Source organism: Sceloporus occidentalis, unplaced genomic scaffold (assembly GCF_023333645.1).
Source record: "Sceloporus occidentalis isolate IW3139 unplaced genomic scaffold, rSceOcc1.0.p SCAF_6, whole genome shotgun sequence".
Lineage (NCBI taxonomy): Eukaryota > Metazoa > Chordata > Lepidosauria > Squamata > Phrynosomatidae > Sceloporus > Sceloporus occidentalis.
The window spans coordinates 26,163,100-26,188,147 of NW_028316986.1; the positions used below are offsets into that span (position 1 = coordinate 26,163,100).

The 25,048-nt window shown below is 43.2% G+C and overlaps 1 protein-coding gene and 1 long non-coding RNA gene across 2 annotated transcripts in view; one reads left to right on the forward strand and one right to left on the reverse strand.

The window, feature by feature from the left end:
• Window positions 1–25,048, reverse strand: part of LOC149310541 (protein kinase C epsilon type) — a 433,141-nt gene that overhangs the window by 389,811 nt on the left and 18,282 nt on the right. The window lies entirely within an intron of this gene.
• LOC149310542 (uncharacterized) lies at window positions 13,075–22,443 on the forward strand. The gene is made up of 3 exons (XR_016281582.1): window positions 13,075–13,157; window positions 13,702–13,824; window positions 22,138–22,443. It is a non-coding gene; the product is annotated as an uncharacterized LOC149310542 (long non-coding RNA).

The window sequence follows — 25,048 nt, forward strand, 5'->3', positions numbered from 1 at the left end:
AGCCACAGAACTGTTTTGAAAACTGTTCCAATTAATTTGACCGGCTCAAAACAAATTGGACCAGCCCAATGTTCCTGACACTTCCTGCTTTACAAGCCTGTCTCTTTTTAATGCGATGCAATGGTTACAAGGAATAAATTCTCCCAGGCATTGCCCAATCTTAACTGGTCAGGCAAGTTTTACAACCATGTGGCTGATGGGTGATTAATTCTGCCCATGACCTGATCTGCTCTGCCAAATGTCTCCTTTCTATCCATGTTGTGCGGAGTTTTTTGTTTGTTTTGTTTTTTATAAAATCCTATTTTTAAAACGCATGGAGCATGTCCTTAATGTTATGGTCCAAAACGTGGAACAAGAGGAAAGACTTTTGCTTTTGTTTTGTCCTTCTGATGATCACTGCAGCCACACAGTCAGAGGTTCTGGTAGAATACCTTGATTTTGGATCAAAGAATTTCTTACTGGGTATCAGGGATTTTAAGGTTAGTTGGTCATTTTTCCTCTCTTTTTTAAATAGTGATTTTTATTACAATATATATTTCTATTACATAATTATTAATGTAAGCCAAATTACTTAAATGATATACCTACACACACACACATCCCCCGGAACTCCCTTCCTTTTCCTTCAGAATGGTCTAATTGTATTCAATATTTATTCCCTTTTATGTGGAATATCATCGTAATTGTCTCATTCACTTTCTTGTACCCCTCATCCTTACTTAGATTTTTTATTAATATTCTCTAATTCCTTAGCCTTATCTCCTGTTTATTCTGGCCCTTTTAAACAGCTCTTCTTTCCAAAATAAATGTTCTTTTACATAATGTATCCATTTCCGTATCTCCCACCTTCATTCCTCCTTGCATCCATATGCGATTACTGCTTGACTGGATTCTAATAACTGATTTACTAAATCTTTCTCCTCTTTATTTAATCCCATACAGTATTTTTGAACTTTAGCATTATACATTTTCCTTTATTCAATCCCACATTTTCCTGAATTATTATAAAGTCATTGTTCTTTGGTATCCACAGGCTTTTTATGCACAGATTCAAGCATCCATGGCTTGAGAGACTATTTTTTTTAAAAAAAAAGACACACTTTGATTTTGTCATTTTATGTAAGAGATATCATTTCACTATGCCACTGTATTTAATGGGATTTGAGCATCCACGGATTTTGGTATTCGCGGGGTGTCCTGGAAACAAATCCCAGTGGATACCAACGGCCCACTGTATTAATTTTTTGTATCATAACTTGCCAAAATCTTTGAACCTTGGGACAATCCCACCCCATGTGTATGCATGTCGCTTTATTATTATATCTATACCAACAATTTGGAGATGTGTGTGTGTTAATAGATGAAGAGGTCTATATCGCCCACTGATTTGATCATGTGCCCTGATAGTGTACAAATAAAATGGGGTCCTGAAAGGGCCAGTCTGTTTCTCCCCATAGTCTCAAACGTGCTACAAGATCCCTTTGCACACTGATTTTCCAGACTAAAACAACTATGTCTCTATTTTCATAATTGTTTATTGACTACACGGATATCATAGTGGTTTGAATGTTGGACAACAACTCTGGAGACCAGGGTTCAATTTCCAGTTCGGCCATGAAACCCACTGGATAGCGTTGAGCAAGTCACACTCTTTCAGCCTCAGGGGAAGGCAATGGCAAACCTCCTCTGAACAAATCTTGCCAAGAAAACCCCATAACAGTTTACCTTAGGGTCTTGAAGGCACACAACAGACAACAAACACTGGGAAGATGGATAAAGAAAAAGCTAAAATGGGAATAAACATTGAGAAATTTATGAGAGAGACTAGAGGAAAAAACCAAGGACAAAATGAGTTATAAAATATTTTTTAAAATTGTAAAAGGAGGTAACGATAACAGAGGATCGAAGAGGCAGCACTGGCTAAATCCTACAATGCATGGCGATAAATAACCTGTTTCCTGTACTCCTCAGAAACCCAGGTGCCAGTCATATGGCCCAATATTTATGTTGCCAGGAGCTACAGGATGGCTGGATTTCTGTACTCCTGTTCTTTTACAATTACTCAGCAGTGTATATATTCTGTGTACACAAACGCTGGTGGTATAAACATAAAAACCACACAAGTGTGGAGAAAGCAAGATGATCAAAAATTAAATCCCCCCTCTCCAATGTTCTGTTTTAAAAGATGGAGGGATTGTCAAGATACAGGATATCCTCTTGAACTCCCTATCTGCATGTGATCTTAAGCCTGCCTTACGAACTCTGATGTTTTACAAACATGCGATGTATGCAGCTGTAACCACTATGACCAGAATCACTGAGACCTAAGAACAGAATGGCATTGTAAAAGGGGGAGCAAGCAGGGTGACCAGACATCCTCCTTTTACAGGACGTCTCCTACATTTCAGCCTTCTATCCAGGAGGAATTTCAAAATGTTCTCCATTCTGAGCATGACTAAGAACCATGAATTTTAAATTATATGAGTGTTTTTGGCTTTTATTTTGTAATCTCCTACATTTCTCTCAAATGTCCTATATTTTGTGGTGTCCCCCTTTGCGGTTAGGACACGCTAGGAGCAAGTATAAGAGGACATAGAGAAATCAGGAAGGAGATTTATGGTAGTAACAGATCAGGTGCAGGATTGGCACCTTACCTAAATTTACTATTAGCCCCACTTTACAGAGGAGTTACTTGTTTCAGAGGCAGGTTACAAACCACCGGGTTGCAGCGGTCTCCCACCGCCGCCACTTGCAGCATCCGGGAGCCGCAGCAGCCAGACCGCAGAGCTCCCGGACGCTCCGAGGAAGGAGCGCGGAAATCACCCTCCTTCCTGAGCCCCGGAAGTGGCATCGCAAAGCGCAAGGTGCGCTTTCGCGGTGTCACTTCCGCTGCAACACGTCTGGACGCTATGCGTCCAAGGCGTCAAAATGGCGGCGGCCGTGTGGAATGGCTGCCGCCATTTTGTACGCACGGAGCACGTACTAGGGTTAGGAGGGTGCGGAAGCGCCACCCCTTCTTAACCCTAGTACGCACTCCACGCGTACTTTCTGGCGGTATGTAACCCGCCAGAGTGAGGATTAAGAATGGTGTGCATGAACATCGAAGAGTATCAGAAATGTTGTCCGGGATTGAAGCAAAGGAGGACCATCTAGTTCAGCATGCTCTTCTCACAGTTGCCAGATCAACCGCAGAAATAAAGCAGTTTGACACCAATTTAACTTACCTGGAATTCTGGAATTTGTAGTTGGGAAGGGTATCAGTCACAGGTATGTGTTTGCAGGAACTAAGCAATGAAGTGGAGGACAGAGAGTCTTGGAGATGTCTCATCCAGAGGGTCGCCATGGATTGAGATCAACTCAAGGGCAGTTAACAACAACAAGGGGCACCAGAGCTCTCTGGCAGGGAAAGCTAAATATCTCAGAAAACTACAAATCCCATAATGCCACAGCACTGAGTCCTGACAGTTAGTTAAAGTGATATCAAACTGCTTTATTTCTGCAGTGTGGATACTGACCAAACCATGTTACCCAACAGCTAGAGGCCAAACTAGATAATATGTTTAGCATATTTATATTTTATTTTTTGCAGAGGTACTACCCTGAGTGGCGAAATATAGCTGTCATAGAATATCTCCTGTGTATTTTGCATACTATGTGCATGGTTTTGAGATTGACCATTGTAAGGTAAACATGGGCTTAATTTGCACATATAATTGCTGAAGACGGCATTTGTGAGGCAATCTCAATGTAGGCGTGAAAATGGTTTTATTGTAGGCAATACATATTTGTCTAGTTTTAACCACAGTACTCAAAGGCACAGTGCCTCCAATTCTGGAAGCAATATTACACTCATGAGAATTAGTAGCCATCGACAGCCTTATCCTCCATCAACGTGGCTAACTCCCTATTAAAGCCTTCAGGTAGTATGCTGTGGTAGTGAATACCATACTTTGACTATTCAATACTTAACTATGAGGTAGGGTAGCACAGAGGAGTCAAAAAGGAAAGGGTGGAACCAAAAACACCAAAATATTTTAGCATAAAGCTTTCACTGACAGTAACTAGAAGTAACTCCTAAGGGGACATTTACACTATGCAATTATTTTTTTCATTGTTCAAATAATTTATTTCCTTTTTTCCAGTTCCAAACCAAACCTAAATACAAATATTGAACAGATATGCACTAGATTTACCCAGCTGCAATGATGTCTGGCCAGTTTAGCACTGAACCTGGGATTTATTGTTGTGGTGGTGATGATGCCCATATTAGTACCCCAAGAGGGGCGAATTTGATCCTGGGGCCTGGGACCATCCTTCTCAAGAAACATATTCAGTAATCTCCCAGAGATACCTGTCATACAATCTGAGATGGGGTGGTTCATCATCTTTTAATTAATGAACCTGTCATAAAGCTTTTGGGAACTCCAGGATACAGACTGAAAATCACTGCACCACAAGCATCTTTGTACAATTTACCTGTTTTCTGAGCTGTGGAGACTTTCCAGGAACAGATTATACACAGACATACATGTAGAATCTCATTTTTCTTATTTATTAGTATGGTCATTTATTTTGTTAGCACAAACTAACCATTTGTCACCATGTCCATTTTGTAATTTATTCAACTAACTGCTCTTTATGTATGACAGATCCACATTCACTTGATTCAGTGCTCAAAAGTAGTGGAGTGTCTTCATTGTTAACTTTCTGAAACAGATCTAATACATAAGCCTAGGAGAGCTACAGGGGAACGCATGAAGCAGATTTATATAAAGACTATTTCTCTATTTATCCAGGCTCTGAATGGCAACATCTCTCATCACACTTGGATCCAGAAATCCAAAAAGTCACTGTTTTGGACTACAACTCCCAGAACTACTCAGCCAGAATTGCTATGGCTTTTTCCAGCGTATGCTCTGATCTCTCCCACTACCTACACAACTATAATGCTATTATCCTACCTCAATTGCCATGGCTCCATCCTATGGAATCCTGGGATTTGCAGTTCAGGGAAGGTACATTGAGAATTCTCAGCCAAAGAGAATTCAGAGCCAAAGAGCTCTAGTGCCTCACCAAAATACAAATCCCAGGATTCTGTAGGATGGAATCGTGGCAGTGAATGTGAATAAGAGTGTAATAATGGTGTAGCATGGAATGGAGCCCTTGGTCCTTTAAACTGGAAACGAATCTAGTATGGATAGAATATAGTCTTCCACTCAGCTAAGATCACATTAACTATAGCAAAGACAGAGGTGAGTAGAGAATGAAAGCTTCAGAGAGTGCCACAAATGGTAAGGAAAGTAAAGGGAGGCATACAAGTTCTGCTGTGTCAGCATCAAATCTTATGCCAAGTCAGATCACTGATCTATCTAAAGCTGTACTTGAAGTGACTGGTGGAAATCCAAGCCTCCTCAAACAAGCAGAAGTGCCTTCTGCTTGCATAAACACTTGTTTGGATCGAAGCCAAGGACCCTGCAATAATCCCTCAGAAGAGCCACTGTCTCAGCCTGCACTCATGTGCTTTGCAGTAGATCCTGCACATACATCTTCCTTAAGGAAGGGTCATTTTTTTTTATCCTGGCTTGTAAATTGATTCATTGTCTGTTGTTAAGAAGGTCTCTGGGTAACTGGCTGGAGAGATTTTTGTAATCCTCTTCTAGTCCACTGCTGGGCTAATGGCCTTGGTGTTTGTTTTGTTTTTAAGAAATGGACTTGATGTTTATTTTTATTATAATTTGGTGGACTAGTAACTTATATATGATGTGTTTGCATGTGCAGTAAAGCTGACTCTCTTGTTGCTCATGGGGAAATTCCATTTACATATTTCAATTTACAACGTCTAACTACAAACAAGAGTGTTGGGCTGGTAAAATGTTTACATTATGTTTCTCTTGACAAACCAGGCCAGTTGCTTTATATTTACAACTGCTATAAACACAAACAAAGGTCTGTCCTTTAACAACTCCTCTCTTGAGAAATCAAATCTTCCAAAGAATAGAGATTCTTATTATTTCCCCAGGGATGGCACTAATATTAGGCAGTAGATCTGGGGTATCAGGGAAGGGATGTAAATGCTTACTACTCTACTTTGGTATTACTGCCTTTCTACTCCCAATGATAGGGAGAGATGCTAGTTGGATTTTCCCCAGAATGTACACAAAGAAATTAAGGCGGGTTACAGACCGCCTATTTGGGGCGGGGTGTACCCGCCCCTTTCCCCGGTGTATCGGGGCCTCAGTGGCCAGAACGGCAGCCGCTGAGGCCCCGATCCGCCACTTTCCAGGCTGCGGGGAAGCGGCAAAACACCGCTTCCCCGCAGCCTGAAAACGGGTGTCCTTGGGGCTTCAAGCCCCAAGGACACCCCGCGGTGGCGGGGAGGGGGAGAAAGGGGCCACTTGGCCCCTTTCTCCCTTGCTTCGCTGGGCGCAGCCGTCTGAAAACTGCGCCCAGCGAAGCAAAGCGGCACCGCAAACCAGGAAGAAGCTCCGAAACGGAGCTCCTTCCTGGTTCGCGCTAAGGGTGCCCTAGGTGCCCTGGCGCGGAGCGAGGACGTCACGTCCGCGCCGCCCCATATAGAGGCGGCACGGCCGTGACGTCCTCATGGCGGCGGCCGTCTGGAACGGCTGCCATCATTTTTTACGCGCAGAGCGCGTATTAGGGTTAGGGAGGTGCGGAAGCACCGCACCTCCCTAACCCTAGTACGTGCTCTGCGCATACTTTAGTGGCGGTGTATAACCCGCCTAAGAGTCTTTCAATACTGTACACCTTGCCTTGAATATGGCAAGCGGGTGTCATTTGCTTTTCTGGTTTAGGCAGCAAAATGTCTTGGCCTGGCCCTGTGTCTACCAGTGATGTGAAGCAATGCACACAATACTTAATTATAGCACTACAATTCCACTATGACAGCCATGGCAACATTCTGTGAAATCTTGTGATGTGTAGTTTAGGGAAGTGCTAAAGCTCCCTCTCTGAGAATTCCAAATATATATGTGTGCACATGTTACTTGTTGACATATGGCAAACCCATTAATTTCCTAGGGGTTCTTTGGACAAGGAATATTTACAAGTGGTTTGCCACTGCCTTCCTCTGAAATACAGTCTTCAGCATCAGTATGTATGTATGTATGTATGTATGTATAGCATAGCTCACCCAATCACAAGAAATCTGGGTGGGTTACAGCAATAAAAATACAGATAATGTTATCCCTTGGTGGTCCCCCATCTAAATACAGTTGCAGGGGTTAGGGATGCAAGATCCTCACAAATGGGGAAAAACCACAAATACCCCCCCCACACACACACACACACAGAAGCCAGTTAAAGGGATGGATAGGCAGGGCAAGAGGACCAGGCACACACACTCCTTTTTTTTCTCCCACCCTCCAGTCCCTTTAACTGTCTCCCCACCCCCTTCCCGGTTGGATTCATGCCTGCCTTCCCCAGACACTGATATGCCTGGAAAGGGGGCAGGGATGGATCCATTTCTCCAAGCCTCTTTCTGAGTGGATGGGTGCCTGTCTCCCCCAGACACTGATCTGTCCAGGAAAGGAGAGGGGATGAGCACCCATCTGCATGGGAAAGAGGCTTGGAGGAATGGATCCCTCCCCTCCCCTTTCTCAGGCGGATCAGTGCCTGGAGAAGGTAGCAATTCAACAAGGAAAAGGAAGGGTTTGGCACATGCATGCTTCCTGGCTTGTCTCTTCTGGGCTCCCCCCCCCCCCCGGGCATGTCCTGCTTACCTAAACTGAGGGCCGCACAGCAGGGGAGTATGCAAAGGAATAGTCCAGAGTCCAGTCCAAAGGTCACACAATACCAGTCAATCAGTCACAGCAAAGGGCAGAGGCAAGAGCATAGTCACTAAACAAGTCCAGAGGTCAGAGAACCAAAGTCATGAATCAAAGAGCAAGGAATACAGTGTCAACAAAGCTGCAAGACAGGTTGTTGGCTGCAAAGAATCTCTGCAGCTGGAAGTCTTCTAAAAGGCCTCTGCTTCTCTCAGCTGAAACCTATTAGCTCTCCTCTTGGCTTCTAGCCTGGAAGAATGCCTCAAACACTACTTGACCTGTGTTCACTCCACAGGTCCTAACACCTGCAGCCTATGGTCCATAGAGTCTGTTTCACCCTCTGCAGCTTCCTGAGCCTCCTCTGAGATTGCTGATACAGACAGCACCAGATTTGCCCCTGTCTCAGCCTCCTCCATATCTTCAGAGTCTGAGTCCTCTTACTGTGCCTCTAAATCAGGCCGAGGGCAGTCCATGACCCTGAGGCACAAAATTTCCTCACAAATAATCAAAACCGTGAGTGTCAAAGCTGCAAATGTGGAGGGCCAACGGTACTAACCTCCCTGACCCAGCTTAGCTCCCAAAATCAGTCAGTCAATCAATCAGTAAATAAAAGTTATTTATTGACATCCCCATTTTCTTCCAAGAGTTGGGAAAAGATCATAATGAAGATCAGACAGAATCTGGTATTTCTGAGAATTCTAAATACCCCCCTCCCAACTATAAACCCCAGGATCCCATAGGATGAAGCCACAGGATTTAAAGAGGAACCATAGGATGGGGGACACCTGGCTTAAGGAGACAACATGTGAAAGGGATCTAGGAGTCCAAGTAGACCACAAGTTGAACATGAGTCAACAGTGCAATGCAGCAGCTAACAAGGCCAATGCGATTTTAGGCTGCATCAATAGAAGCATAGTGTCTAGATCAAGGGAAGTAATAGTGCCACTATATTCTGCTCTGGTCAGGCCCCACCTGGACTATTGTGTCCAGTTCTGGGCGCCACAATTCAAAAAGGACACTGAGAAACTGGAGCGTGTCCAAAGGAGGGCAACTAAAATGGTGAAGGGTCTGGAAACCATGCCCTATGAGGAACGCCTTAGGGAGCTGGGTATGTTTAGCCTGGAAAAAAGAAGGTTAAGAGGTGATATGATAGCCCTGTTTAAATATATGAAGGGATGTCATATTGAGGAGGGAGCAAGCTTGTTTTCTGCTGCTCCAGAGACTAGGACGCGGAGCAATGGATGCAAGCTGCAGGAAAAGAGATTCCACCTCAACATTAGGAGGAACTTTCTGACAGTAAGGGCTGTTCGACAGTGGAACACACTTCCTCGGAGTGTAGTGGAGTCTCCCTCCTTGGAGGTCTTCAAACGGAGGCTGGATGGCCATCTGTCCGGGATGCTTTGATCTGGATTTCCTGCATGGCAGGGGGTTGGACTGGATGGCCCTTGCGGTCTCTTCTAACTCTATGATTCTATGATTCCATACTGTTATAATTGTGTGATGTGAAAGGGTCTATAGGCGGGTTACAGACCACCCTCAAGCGGCCATTTTCCCGCTGCCGCCATTCACTGTGGAGGGAAGCCCCAGCGGCCAGACTACGAGGCTTCCCGGCGCAGCGAAAAAGGAGCGCCAAAATGGCGCTCCTTTTCAAAACGCAGAAGTGGTGCCGCAAGGGGCGAAGCGCACCCTCATGGCGTCACTTCCGCTGTGACACATCTGGACACTATGTGTCCAAGACGTCAAAATGGCAGTGCCCATGTGGATGGGCGCTGCCATTTATGACGCACTCCGCGCGTACTACAGAGAAGGGCCGTGAGGAAGGTAAGACCCTTCCTAATCCTAATACGGCCCTTCCTAACCCTAGTACACGCAGAGTGCGTACTTTATGGCGGTCTGTAACGCGCCATAGTTTCAGGCTTGTATTCTTTTGATGTAAGGCTCCTTTAGAACACCTTCATCACAATGGTATTTGACTCTAGCCTAATTTCTCCCAAGGTTTATTTTGGTGTGTAGCTGGACACCAAATGTGCAGTTAGAAAAATGAGACATGTCAGGCTTATGAAGTATTTTTAAGCACATAAATGCATGTAGCTTCAAAACAAAAATGTCTAAACCATATTAAAATGCTTCTCCTTTTTTTTGGACCTGAGCCTCCTCCTTTTTACTGAATCATTGAATCTCGCAGTAGGATGAGACCACAAGGGCTGACTAGTCCAACCCTTTGCTATGCAGGAATACCCAACTAAAGCACTCCTGAAATATGTCCATTTTCACCTTCACTATCTACTGCACTATTGACTGCTGGGTAAAATGGACTTTTTTAAAGCTGTCAGCTGAGCTATGTTGATCAGGCAATTTTGGTGAAAAGAAGAGATGCCCAGTTTCACAGAGGTACCCATTTTGTCAGAAATGGCCTTGGCGATGGTGGAAATGTCAATAATGCATGAGACACTGGATCGTCTTGTTTGTTGACTAACTCAATGAATAATTGTTATTAAAGATAAAAATCAGCAGATATGGTTTAAGAAGAATGAAAGCCAGTGTTAATTTTTTTTTTAAAGACTTGGGGTTTAAAAGCAACTGTAAATTTCTCAACACAGACAGTAATATGGGATGATCAGATAGATTAAAAATTAAATTCTTGATGTAAAAGACTTGGACAAACAAAAAATATGCACGTTGAGTAAATCTTTTAAGAGTAGGGTTGCTATAACCCGGCGGGGGGCAGGAATTTCCCGCTTTTGGACCGTCTGCACAGTCACGGTACGGTTTGCCCCCCGCCCCCGGGTTTGTCCCCGCCCCCGGGCTTTGTTATTGCGCCGCTATGGCGGCGCCTTTGGCCGCTCTTGTGGCCACCACCGCCGCCACCACCATTGCAGCCGTCGCTGTGTGGCCTGCTGTGGCTGCTCCTCTGGCCGCCGCCGCCGCGGTTCGCCTCCGCAAGCCGGGCCTGCTGCCTGTGCTGAGCCCCGCGCCTCCGCGCGCCCACACTCACATTTAATCTTCCTGGGCGCGCTGGAGGGCCACCTCCTATTGACTGGCAAGCTGGGCCTGGCTGGCCAATAGCAGAACAGCCCGCCCCCTGCTTCAGTAGTCTATGACTGCTGGCAGGGGCGGGGCTGTTCCAGCTCTCTGCCCCCATTGGCCGCCCAGGTTAAAGAGGATGAGCTCTCCTCTGTTTACTTCCTGGGCCGGCAAAGGACTGGAACGGAGGGCAGCCCCAGCCGCAACAAAAGCGGCAGCAGCAGCAGCAGCAAAAGGGAAAGGAGAGGACCAAAGGTAGGCCTCTCTGGGCCGGTGTGTGTGTGTTTTTGGCTTCCACGTTTATCATAATCAACATTGGATATCCAAAGTCCTAGCTGTGTGAGTGTGAGTCAGTTTGCAAAGGGACCACCATTCCCAGAATTCCATAGCATTCAGCCGAGGCAGTTAAAGTGGTCTCAAACCAGATTATTTCTCCAGTGTAGATGCAGCCCAAGCCTTTTGCCTCTCTTATGCCTGAGATTTCAAAGCCCAGCCCTGGCACCACAACAAACTACAAATCCCAGGATTCCATAGGATGGAGTGATGAGAGTGAAAGCAGTGTGGCAGCAGCCTAAGTAAGCTTAATGCAGTTCTTAACATGGTGCACCTCTTGCCTACAGAGTCTCCCAGGCCCCAGCGGGGCCCTAGAGTCATAGAATCATAGAATTGTAGAGTTGGAAGAGACCACTAGGGCCATCCAGTCCAACCCCCTGCCATGCAGGAAATCCAAATCAAAGCATCCCTAACAGATGGCCATCCAGCCTCTGTTTAAAGACCTCCAAGGAAGGAGACTCTATCACCCTCCGAGGGAGTGCATTCCACTGTCGAACAGCCCTTACTGTCAGGAAGTTACTCCTAATGTTCAGGTGGAATTTCTTCTCCTGTAGCTTGCATCCGTTGTTCCGGGTCCTGTTCTCTGGAGCAGCAGAAAACAAGCTTGCTCCCTCCTCAATATGACATCCTTTCAAATATTTAAACAGGGCTATCATATCACCTCTTAACCTTCTTTTCTCCAGGCTAAACATCCCCAGCTCCCTAAGTCGTTCCTCATAGGGCATGGTCTCCAGACCCTTCACCATTTTAGTCTCCCTCCTTTGGACACGCTCCAGTTTCTCAATGTCCTTTTTGAATTGTGGCGCCCAGAACTGGACACAATATTCTAGGTGGGGCCTGACCAAAGCAGAATACAGTGGCACTATTACTTCTCTTGATCTAGACACTATACTTCTATTGATGCAGCCTAAAATAGCATTGGCCTTTTTAGCTGCCGCATCACACTGTTGACTCATGTTCAACTTGTGGTCTACTTGGACTCCCAGATCCCTTTCACACGTAGTTTCATTCAGCCAGGTGTCACCCATCCTATATCTGTGCATTTTATTTTTCCGCCCTAAGTGCAATACCTTACATTTCTCTGTGTTGAATTTCATTTTGTTAGCTTTGGCCCAGCTTTCTAGTCTATTCAGGTCATTTTGAATCTTGATCCTGTCTTGAGTCCTCCAAGGCCTCGCTGGGGCTTGGGAGAGGCTGTCTCCCAGACCCAGTGAAGCCTTGGAGAAGGTTTAAAAATGTAGGACCTTTTTTTTGTTAATTCCCTGGCCAGGAAATAATAATAATAATAATAATAATAATAATAATAATAATAATAATAAGTCCTACATTTTTAAACCTTGTCCTACATTTTTCCCAGTTTTGAGGTCCTCCGGGATGGCAACCCTATTTAAGAGGTACATTAGGAAGTCATGAGAAACTAAAGAAGAAACCAGAGAAAGCAAGTGAAGAAGCCAAGGTGAGAATGGCAGAGCAATCTGAAGTGAAGGTCTGAGTAAGTGAAGGACAATAAGGAGAAAGGAGGAATTAAGTAGGAGTAAATGAGGAGGAGATGGAAAGAGGAGGCAGAAGGATAGATGAGAAGTGTGTAAGAAGGATAGAAGGGAAGGAGGTACTAGAAGGTATTCAAATAGGAAGAGGGAGTTGATAAAAATGAAGAAGATATAGACGGTTTAGGAAGGTTGTGGGTAGAAGGTAATTTGTAGATGATTTGTGGATTAGATGGTATATATATTATTTTTTTGCATAGTTAAAAGGAAGTTTATATGTAATTGGTTGACTGGATGTCAAATAATTGATATGAATTGTGTGATATTTATATGGATAATTGTAGTACATGTATGGAAGGCTTTTATATATTTGAATTTTGTTTTGAATAAAAATATATTTTTTAAATCTTCCAGTTATTCTGACTGCCCAGATCTGATTTATTTTCAGGTTTGCACAATGATGAAACTGCTAGAGCTTTGACGGAATGATACTGCTCCAGCTGCACACAGTCTAAACATTTGGTAACAGGTACGCCAAGCAGGAAAGAACCATGCACATCATTAACACCTAGATACAGTGATAACTCCTGCTTCCTTTACATGTGCATTTATTAATATTCACAGTATCCTGCACTCTTGACACAGTATTGTACTTTATTGTTAAGGTCACACTTCACATTACATTACAATTTTCCATTATAATGGGTGGGAGATGCAAGATCACTTTTGTATGCTTTGCATGTAGAATAATCAGAATTTAATTAGAGGAGTAAAAGTCCGGAAAGTATATTATACTGCACACACACACACAGATATACATGCATACACCAGTTAACAAAGCATCTTTTTACAAAATCTTTTAATGCTGCCTCAGCCTTCCCTTTTCCTCTTTATCCTCCATTTAGTTGGAAATATTTAGGTATCATGAGCATTGAGGGGATGATGAAAGAAGGCTGAAGAAACAGAGGCTTTGGGTAGTGGGTTATATGTTTGTAGTAAACAAAGCAATAAAGCTTGAGCTGCAAAACTATGGTATCCTATTCTATCTAATATTAACACTTGCTTTTTTTCAGAACCCCTATTAAACATGTGTGAGCAGTAAAAGTGTCAGAAAAGAGGACAGCAGATAACTCTGCCTCTCCAGCTAACCCCAGCATGCTAAAAAAGCACAGACCTTTAACTCTGGGCACCAAAAGGTAAACCAAAAGAAAAGTGGAGGCTGGTGAAAGAGCCTCCAACAAAGTCATCCCTGCATGCATTTCAGAAGAAGCTTTCAAATGGTTTTTAGGAAGTTCAAAATATTTTTATTTATACAGTACACGGCTTAAATTTTCTTAACAGAAAATTTGGTACAGAGCCAGGAAGAACATGGAAAGAATAGGAATTGGTTCCTGCACCAAGATGAACATGTTTCATGGGGGGTTTTCACCGACCCCAAATAAACAATATGCACATGTGAAATGAAACAACATGGCATGGTTGTTCCATTTCACATGTGCATATTGTTCATTTGGGGTTGAAAAAACTGTGGGAACATATTCAACTTGGTGCAGCAACCTATTCCTTCCCCCTCCCCCATGTTATTGCTGCCTCTAGTACTGAATTTTCTGTTAATGCCAGGAATCCATAGACTTCTTTTAACTGAGGCATACCTGCAATTTGTTGTATTAAAAATAAAGGCTAAGAGCCTGTATTGGAGGCAATGATTCATAACGTTATGATATTATTACTACATCCCTGACAGGATATGCATGCCTTCTAGTGAATTACAAAGTGTACTGGGTATCCTGTGTAGTGTCCTTTTGTACAATAGCAGGTCCAGTTGTGGAATGAGACCCATAGTGTCCTAGTGCCCATTTAGCAGCATTTCTCACACCACTGTGATGCTCAGTGTGCAATGGGACCCATGGTGTATGTGAGGGATCTCTGTGGTTCCCCCCTCCTTCTGCCTGAGCTGGATGGGACCCCTTGAGACCAGCATTTTATCTAAAGAATTCATCCCCACCTCACTCCAACGAATTAACTACTCCCCCTTTAGCAACACAAGAGGACATCACTGGGATTCCATTGGTACTTTCCTTGCAGAGACACTTCCCTCTCTCTTCCCTGTTCTGAGGAAGAGCTAGGTCTTTCCAAGTCAAGGAACATCAAAGAGGCAGTGTGAGAGAGACAGAGTACTGTTAAAGAAAAGGGCTTTATTCTCTTGCATGAAGGACATCTTCTTTCAGGCATAGATTAGAAATTGCAAGTTATAAAGTAGATTATTTCAGCCAATTCAGGAAAAGAGATTTTTAAAAATCAATTTCTAGTCTAATTGTTATTTTAAACCACTCTCAATACTTGAAATGAATAGCACATTTTATTGTCAAAAAATACTTAAAGTTTATTAAATGTGGTTTGGTTTTTTTAATCTCACATGATGATTTGTGGTTAAATCTCATCTATGAGACTGAGGAACAAGGGAGGACACCCTTGCAAGTTACAAAGTAGATTATTTCGGGCAAATCAGGGAAAGAGTAAAAAAGAGTAAACAACAACAACAATGTTTTTAATTGTTGCCTGTTTATTTTAACCAATTCTATTTTATATTTTTACCTATTGTTTTATATGTATTTTGTAGAATGTACACCATTGGCAGGTTTCACTTTTACTGATTTGATCATTTGTATGTACAGCGCTGTGTACATTTACAGCACTATAGAAATAAAGTATAATAATAATAACAACAACAACAACAACTCAGCTAGCTAGTACAGTACATTCTCCTAATCTTACTCACAGATCAGATGGGGTTTGTAGCCATGGAATAGTTGAGAACCTGGACTCCATTGTCCAGCTTTTACCAGCCTTCTCAAAACAAAGCCACTACTTCACATGTTCCTTTGTTTTGGTTCTCCATGGTCTGTTTTGGGGAGAGCCAGAAACAAAGAGCAAACGTTGTCCCCATCTTCAAAAAGAGGATCCAAACAATTATTGTCCAGTTAGTCTTACCTCAATACCAGGAAAGATTCTAGAGCAGATGATTAAACAGAGAGTCTGTGAACATCTAGAAAGCAATGCCATAATCACAAAAAGTCAACATGGATTTCAGAGAAACAAGTCATGCCAGACAAATCTAATCTCTTTTTTTTTTTTTTTTTTTTTTTGATAAAATTTCCAGCTTGGTAGATGAAGGGAATGCTGTGGATATAGTATATCTTGATTTCAGTAAGGCTGTTGACAAGGTTTCAAGGTTTCCCATGACATTCTGGCAAACAAGCTTGTAAAATGTGGGCTAGACAAAGTAACTGTTACATGGATTTGTAATTGGTTGACCGACCGAACGCAAAGGGTGCTCAACAATGGCTCCTTTTCATCCTGGAGAGAAGTGACCAGTGGGGTCCCACAGGGCTCTGTCCTGGGGCCAGCATTAGTCAACATCTTTATCACTTGAATGACAGAATTGGGGGCATACACATCAAATTTGCAGATGCCACCAAATTAGGAGGAGTAGCTAATACCCCTGAGGACAGGATCAAATTTCAGAATGACCTTAATAGATTAGAAAGCTGGGCCAAAGCTAACAAAATGAATTTCAACACAGAGAAATGTAAGGTACTGCACTTAGGGCAGAAAAATGAAATGCACAGATATAGGATGGGGGACACCAGGCTGAATGAAACTACGTGTGAAAGGGATCTGGGAGTCCAAGTAGACCACAAGTTGAACATGAGTCAACAGTGCGATGCAGCAGCTAACAAGGCCAATACGATTTTAGGTTGCATCAATAAAAGTATAGTGTCTAGACCAAGAGAAGTAATAGTGCCACTGTATTCTGTTTTGGTCAGGCCTCATCTGGAAATACTGTGTCCAGTTCTGGGCACCACAATTTAAGAAGGACATTGAGAAACTGGACCGTGTCCAAAGGAGGGCGATTAAAATGGTGAAGGATCTGGAAACCATGCCCTATGAGGAACAATTTAGGGAGCTGGGGATGTTTAGCCTGGAGAAAAGAAGATTAAGAGGTGATATGATAGCCCTGTTTAAATATTTGATGGGATGTCATATTGAGGAGGGAGCTAACTTGTTTTCTCCTGCTCCAGATAACAGGAAGCAGAACAATGGATGCAAGCTACAGGAAAAGAGATTCCACCTCAACATTAGGAGGAACTTTCTGACAGTAAGGGCTGTTCGATAGTGGAACACACTCCCTCGGAGTGTAGTGGAGTCTCCTTCCCTGGAGGTCTTTAAACAGAGGCTTGATAGCCATCTGTTGGAGATACTTTGATTGAGATTTCCTGCATGGCAGGGGGGTTGGACTGGATGGCCCTTGTGGTCTCTTCTAACTCTACGATTCTATGATTCTATGAAAGAGCTTTGTGGTGTTTCAGGTTTTTTATAACCTCTGATCAGAATCAACTTGAAGATTTGCGCTTCTGCTCAACAGGTCTCATAGGTCCATTGCAATCTCATCACCTCTGTGATGCTGAGTTTCATTAAAATGTAACTGTTTCTCCTCCCACATTTAATCCTTTGTTATTTCAGAAGAAGGCTCAGATAATGGGCAGAACTCCCATTTATCTCAGCATAACAGCCTGCTCCCCTCCTGAGAATATGAGGGTTGTGCAACATCACAATTCACCTTTATGTAATCCTCAGTCACCTTACGATGACATAAATGCCCAGCAGGAAACCAGGTATAATATATTAAAATTGATGGTGGTGGTGGGGTGTGCCTTCAAGTTGTTTCCAGCTTACAGCAACCCTAAGTGACCCTATTATGGATTTTTCTTGGCAGGTTTCTTCAGAGAGGGGTTGCCATTGCCATCCTCTGATGCTGAGAGTCTATGACATGCCCAATCGATTTCCATGGCCAAGCTGGGATTCGAACCTGGGTCTCAAGGGTCATAATCCAACACTCAACCCACTACGCCACACTGGATCTCAATTTATTAAAACATATATTAAATATATTAATACATAATATATGTTTGTGTGGGTGGGTGTTATATACAGTGTGCCTTCCCCTTATGTGGGGATCTGTTTCGGATCCCTCTGCATAAAGGGAAATCAGCTTATGCTGAAGCCCCAAAAGAAGTAATGGGGTTCGCGCCCATGGCACGCAGGGGCATAGCAGCGCACACATGCCACTGGCGTGGTGCCCCATTAGTGTTCCGGGGTGCACAGCGGGCTCTTCCAGTGCAATTTTCAGCGTATGCTGAAAGTCGCGTATGGCGCGCCCACGTAAAACACGGGCGAACTGTACATTTTAATCTGTTTTACTAAAAGGTAGCACAGGCACCTACAAAAAATTATTTTTATGTGAGCATAGTCTATCAATCCAACCGCTTGACAACTTTCTTTCTTTTTTAAACCTTTACAACCTTCTTGGAGATAGCACGTATTGCATGGAATAATTTGTATACAGAAGATAAAGAGACTTTATTTAGTATGTAGTTCATTATGTTCTTATATGTAAATATCTTGCAGGAACATATTGCTCTAGTAGACAATAAATGTATTCTATGGATGAATGCCGCCAGTGTACTCTTTAAAATTTTTGCTCTTTCTAAAGCAAATAATAACAAAATGCAGAGACCTACAATCCATACCTAACCATGACTATGTGGAAATAGGGCTGCTTGTTTTCAATTACTTCTGAGTACGTGCGTTCATGATTTCAGTTCTAAATTCATAGATGTATGCTAAACTTACTAATGCCATTCCCAGTGACAAAAATATGATTTAAAGTGTACTTATGTTTCACTTACATCTGCTTTAATAAGTCTTATTCTCATTCCATAGCAGTTTAACAAAAGGCCTTAATGTGAATTACTATTACAGGAACGGTCTATAGAGCTTGCAAGAACTAGAAGAAATGTTTGCTGTATAATAATCAGTAATAAAGAGCAAAAATGTTTTGTTCCATGAGGATCCTTAAGTTTTGAAAGAATATGTACCCAAACTAGGATTGAGGCTTCCCACTTTCCTTCCGTCGCTGAAGCATTCATGGGGAAGCCTGCAGAAGCCATAGCGGGATCTTCTGTTATTGAAAAAATGGCTTCTGCAGGCTTCCCTGCGAATGCTTCAGTGTCAGAAGGAAAGCTGGAAGCCTCAATTACACTAGAGAAGCATGATGGATGATACTACCTCCGATGCTTCCGCAACATTTGGGGAACGTTTGGGCAGTGGTAAGTTCCTTGTGTGATAAGGTCCTATCACAACACTGTGCACTTATCCTGTTCTTGTCCCGTCTGTAAACTGTAATGCACCCATCATTTGGTATTAACGTAATACCAAATGACGGGTCCGTTATTGTTGGATGAAAGAACAGTGATGAAAAAACTAGACAGGATCCTAAAGAATAAAGATATACAACCAAGTACAAACATTAGAATCATCTCATCCATTGTATTCCCCATTACCATGTAATGTGAGATCTGGACAGTGAAAAAAGCAGATAAAAAGAAAATCAACTCATTTGAGATATCTCTCCTCCATCCTAAACAGACCAGGTATGAACTCGCTTGATTAATTTTGGCTACCAGCCATTTAGCTTTGGAACTAAAATTGCACCAATGTGGATCTCATCTAGTGCAGAGCGAGATTTGCACTCTATGTGTTTGCTACCAACAGACCATGATGAGCTTAAGAAGTAGTAAACGTGCCAGCTGACCTGTGCTAAAATGATTATGATTTAATTCTGTATCTTCTGCTTACAACAGAACTCCTGGCTGAGTGTCAGCTACTGTGAGTTATCACAGGACAAGAGGAGAAACAGAAAAGCTAGAGACCAGGGGTAGGCACTGAGGCAAACTTTACAATTAAATGAACAAAAAGCAGCAGTGCCTGCTGGCTAAAGCAACACTCCTTGCAAGGGATATTGTATTTTACCCAAATTAATGCATTTTTATTCTCTCTATTTTATTTTTGTCCTTCCTTTTATCCTTTCCACGCGCAGCCTCAGTATTAAACAAGAGTTTGATTCAATTAAGATGAGTGAATAATGTCCAGGGAACATTATGTGATACAAAATAACAACACAAGTGGGACCTGCAATCAATGCACTACAGCAAGGAATTCTGTAATAAAAGGTTGCAGCATGGAGTCCTCCTGTGATAAAATGGTTCAGCATGGAGTATTCCTGTTATTTGAACAGTCAGTCATGCCATCTTTCAGGATGCCTCCTTTCATCCTCAAGTTTCCTCTGTTTGGGGTACTTTGATTTTCTCAGTATCAGAGCTCATGACTCACTTTTGGTACACATGGATCCAATTCCGACAACAAGCTTGCAAGGGGCACATCATTTAGTTACATGGTGCTTGATCTACACCACCCTCCTGCTGAATGCCAACATTGTGCAACCGCCCATGTGCCGCCTTCTCACTGTCCCATGGTGCAACTGAGAATGCATGGTTGCTGTTTCTGCAGTCCTGGTGAATAAAGGAGTACATGCCTTAACCTTCCTCTGAGGCTAAGACAGTGACTTATCCAAGGTCATCCGGTGGGTTTCCATGGCTGTGCAGGAATTCAAACCCTGGTCTCCAAAATCCTAGTCCAACACTCAAACTACTACTCCATGCTGGCTAGAAAGTCTGAATTGTTCAAACTGTTAGAAATACACCATTGTTGTTCTGTGCATTTAAGTCATTTTGACTCATGGTAACCTTAAGGCAAACCTATTATGGTGTTTTCTTTCTTCAGAGGGGTTTGCCTTTGCTATTGCCATCCTCTGAGGCTGAGAGAGTGTGACTTGCCCAAGGTCACCCAGTGGGTTTCATTGCTAAGCCAGGATTTGAACCCTGGTCTCCAGAGTCATAGTCCAACACTCAATCTACTACATCAAGCTGGATCTTTGTGTGATAAACTACTACACCTGCTGAAATTTTCTCTGCTACAAAACCATTAAAGACACAGGAGGCCTCTCCAACTCTGTGCTTGGACCACTAGGACCTCTGAGGCAATGCATAATTGATAAAATCATCTTTAAAGTGTTAAATAAATAGCTGAAACTCCAGTTAAGAACAGTTCAAATGCCTCTTTAAAAAATATCCAGAGCAGATAACGCCTAATTTTAAGAACCACAGGCCACAAGAAACAGCAGTCTTCCCGAACGGGATGGAGCCAGCCTGACCTCACTTCGGAATAAGTTTCATAGTGAGGATGCTGCTACACAGACTGTCTTGTTACCTGCCTAGCCTCATGGGTCAGTGGGACATGGAACAGGGCCTCTGCTGGTGGTTTTCGACAGTCTTAAATGGGACGAGACCTGCTTTCCAATGTCCTGCCCCCAAGCCATTTCAGCACAAAGTTTTGTAGTCTACTGCCCATTTCTTCAGATGCATTACTGGAGAATTGGGCTGTAGTATGTGAAAGCTAACATTGGCCCGATACATACCTTATTCATGTTCCGGAGTGGCGGCAGCCTTTTTTCCTCCACAGGGAAGCTGCAGCCACTAAACCGTATGGCTTCCCTGTGGAGGAAAAAGAACCTGCAAAAACCTGGCACACTGGTTATGTAAGCACTGCACGGCAATGTGTGGATGCCATGCGGCGCTTACATAACAATGGCGGCGCACATGTATAGAGGGCACAGCCATTGTTACAGTGCTGCGCCATACTAGGGTTAGGGACTGTCCGGTTGCTGCGCGGTCCCTTAACCCTAGTACAGTGCCAGCACAGTGCATTAGCGCCATCTGTACCACACCACTGAAATAAACTAGCTAACCTTAAAGGACCCACAAAGAGTTCCCTTAGTTTTATACAGGATGAGCATCCCTTATCTGAAACACTTGGGACCAAGTGGATTTTGGAGTTTTTTGGATTTTGGAATACCTGTATTTTCATATACGTACATAATGAAATATCTTGGAGATGGGACCCAAATCTAAACACAAAATTAATATATTCTTCATATAGACTTTGTGCACATAACCTGAAGGTAATTTTATACAATATTTTAAATAGTTTTGCGCTTGAAACAAAGTTTGTGTAAACAGAACCACTAGTAAGCAAAGGTGTAACTGTCTCAGCCACCCAGAAAAAAAGTTTTGGTTTCTAGAGTAGTTCAGATTTTGGAATTCTAGGTAAGGGAGTCTCAACCTGTACTTAAAGTTAACCAAGATCAACTTGTACTGGAAGAGAGGAACACAACAGTCTCTTTGAGAGTGGGCCGTCAGTCAACCTTTACATCAATAGTGGTGATGAGATAATATCTTCCATCACATTTGAGAGCATCAGACTATATCATGATATTCAGGAAAGACCAAGGGGCACATAAAACTCTGTTCTGCTACAGAGGGAAATGGCCAGTGCTTCAGGAGGCGCAGCTATCAGTAAGCTGACACTACCATCACCCCAGCATCTGCTATCCAAAGCAACTGCCTCACTTTACCAAACAGTTGGGTTGGCTCTGACAGAAAGTGCCTTAGGCCTATCCCATCACCCCCATTCTGCATAGAGAAACTCAGCAATCAATAACCACAACCTGCTTCCCACATCTAAACTGCTTTGCTTTATTTCTTCTTTAGGCCTCCTGTGCCTTTTCCAATATGCTGATGGGAAAGGAGTAAATGGATGCAGCTGGATAAAAGAAAGATCTTGCCGTTATTTAAAAGATCTTGCAAAGGAACTGAATTCCCAGTGGAGAAGGAGGGTACCAGTGGCAGGAGGAACAGGCTGCTACCGCCCACCTCAGAAAACACAGCCCATCAGCAACTGCACCTTTTTGTTCCCACTGAGTTTTACTGCCAGGTTAGAACAGGATTCATTTTGTTCACACAGCAATAGCAAAGCTACAAGCTCAAAGCCATGGAGACATCTTCCCTGCAATAAAATGTGATTAAGCAATACCTTTCCTATCTCTACATACATCTGGCAAAGAAAAACAGGCCAGTTAGAAAGGATACTTCTTCACTGGTAGCCATTTGGAGCCAGCCAGGAATGAAAAAAAAAAAATACAGAAAGAAATTGAGGGCTGTGGGGAGGAGTGAATCACATGATTGTCAAACATAGCCTTGCTAGTTTCCCCTTTCCTCCCCCCTCCCAATTATTTTGTGTTTGGACAGCACCCTTGTTTAGTCAGAGTTTAAATGCAGGCCACCATATAAAGCTTAAGTTTAATTTTATTGCATTCTTTCAGAGAAAACCAAGGAACATACTACAAAAAGTGGTGATTCCTAAATATAATTCAAGCATTCAAGGATCCAATACATATGATGAGTCCTTCAAAATATGCTCCCACAGAACTGGTGCCAGAAACTGATGTTGCCAGGCACCTGCCAGGGCCTGTGACCCAGGAAGAGGTCTGATGTCAGTCTCTAGAGCCCCCTGGCCCTGCTGTTCTTTCTCTGTGCCACTGCTGTCTAACCACATGTCTTCTTTGAGTGCTTTTGTGAGAGGGATGGACAGCTTTTACTTGCTTGGCTTTTTCCTTCCGGGCAAGCTGTGCAAACTAGGCCCAGAGGAAAAAGGCAAGTGAAGGGTCAGGGGTTGAGTGCGGTGAGGAACCAGCACTCTGCTAACACTTACAGTATTTATCTGTATGACTTGGTGGGAACAATCATGCTGTTCAGAAAAGAAAAAGCCTCTAAAAACCTAGATATTAAGGACATGGAGGACAGAGGACAAAATGTGGGAGAGAAAATAATCTAGATCTTGGGTGAGAAAACACTGGACCTCCAAATATTATACCCTAACTCCCAGAACACCTACCAACATGGGATTGTGTAAGTTATACAGTTATAAAAGAAGAATGCAGACACAGCTCCATTATGTCTAACCCAGAAGGAGATGAAAGGTCCTCCTTCCATCCCAATTGCCTCTGCCTTGGCATTGGAGGGAGAGAAGAAGAAACTGGTAGAGCTACATGATGCCTAGGCCCAGAAGCAGATGAAAAGGCCCTTCATTCATCCTAGCTGTTACTGCCCTGGCATCAATGGGACAGAAAAAGAGACAAGAAGAGGCCGTACCTGCTGGACTTAATCCCCTGTCCCACTTTATAGTAGACTGTTAGCCTGAGGTCAGGGAACTGTCAAATTAACAAATTGTTAGATGTTTTGACAATCTTTATGGCTAAATAGTCCCAAATGTCTAGAGCAGTAGTGGAAATCATGCAGGCCTCCAGAAGTTGTTGGACTGCAATTCCAACCATTCCTTTCTATTGGCTATGCTTGTAGTCCCAGAACATCTGGAGGGCTGCATGTTTCCCAGCCCTGGTACTTGAGGCCAAGTATCAAGTATTTCCCATTCTTGATCTCTAGACAACGAATTCATGGGGAGGTTGAGATGACCGCTGTCGTTAGCATTTATACAAGCCCTCCATATTGTGAGCTCCATAGTTTTAAATAGTCAAAATATGATCTAAGTCTTCCATACAGAAATCATGTTTTGCAGGGGGAATGTTATTCACCATTGCAGATGGGAAGCTATAGATGAGGAGCACTGGGTTTCATAAGGCCAATTGGAGTGGGCTGTAACATCACTGCAGCAGCGTAGGGATCACACAATGAAGACTCCTGTACATAAACCAAATGACACCTCCATCCATATATTTTTTTCACTACAGTGATGCACCATTTGTACACAAGTATAATGATATATAATATTCTGAATGCTTGGAAATGGAAATCTATATTGGTGGTTTATATTGTTATATGGTTTCAAGTCATTTATGATTTATGGAAGTGCTAAGGTGACCCCATCACAAGGTTTTCTGGGCTGAGAGCATGTGACTCACCCAAGGTCACCCATTGAGTTTCCATGGCCAGGCAGGGAAATGAACCCTGATCTCCAGAGTTGTAGCCAACATTCAGATCATTACACCACACTATATTTAGTTTCAACCATTGACTGGATGAGCTGTGACACATACACTCCATCCAAAGTTACTTGGGATTGCCTGCCGCTAAGCCCAGGTAGTAAGGAGAAAATGCCTATCCAATCCAGCACAAGTGGAGAACTCTGGATTGTTCAAATGTTTCACCTGCAACTCCTCTCTGCCCTACCTGCATGGCAAGTCATCGACAACTGCACTTCAGACATCTGGAAGGCCAACAGTTCAGCTCCTAGCTGTACAGGATACCTCCCTGTTATCAGCATGAACTCAGTTCCTGATGAGCTGATGGAAGGAGCCACAGCATGAGAGTTTCTGACATTAATCGAATAATGGTACAGCAGCACATGGACATCTGGACTATGTACTTTCTGGCTCAAATGAGAAGCTGCCTCATACCAAGCAATGGCTGTCCAGGGTCCTGGACAAGAGGCTTTCTATATGACCTTATCTTTCCAAACAGACCATGAGACCTTCAGCAGAAAACTAAAGTCCTTCCCACTCTTGGCCACTACACCAAATCACTTCTTTTCTTTATTATAAAAGTAAAAAACTGGGTTAGTGTGTTGTAGTGGTCTGAGGACTAGGGGTGCATCTGCACTGTAGAA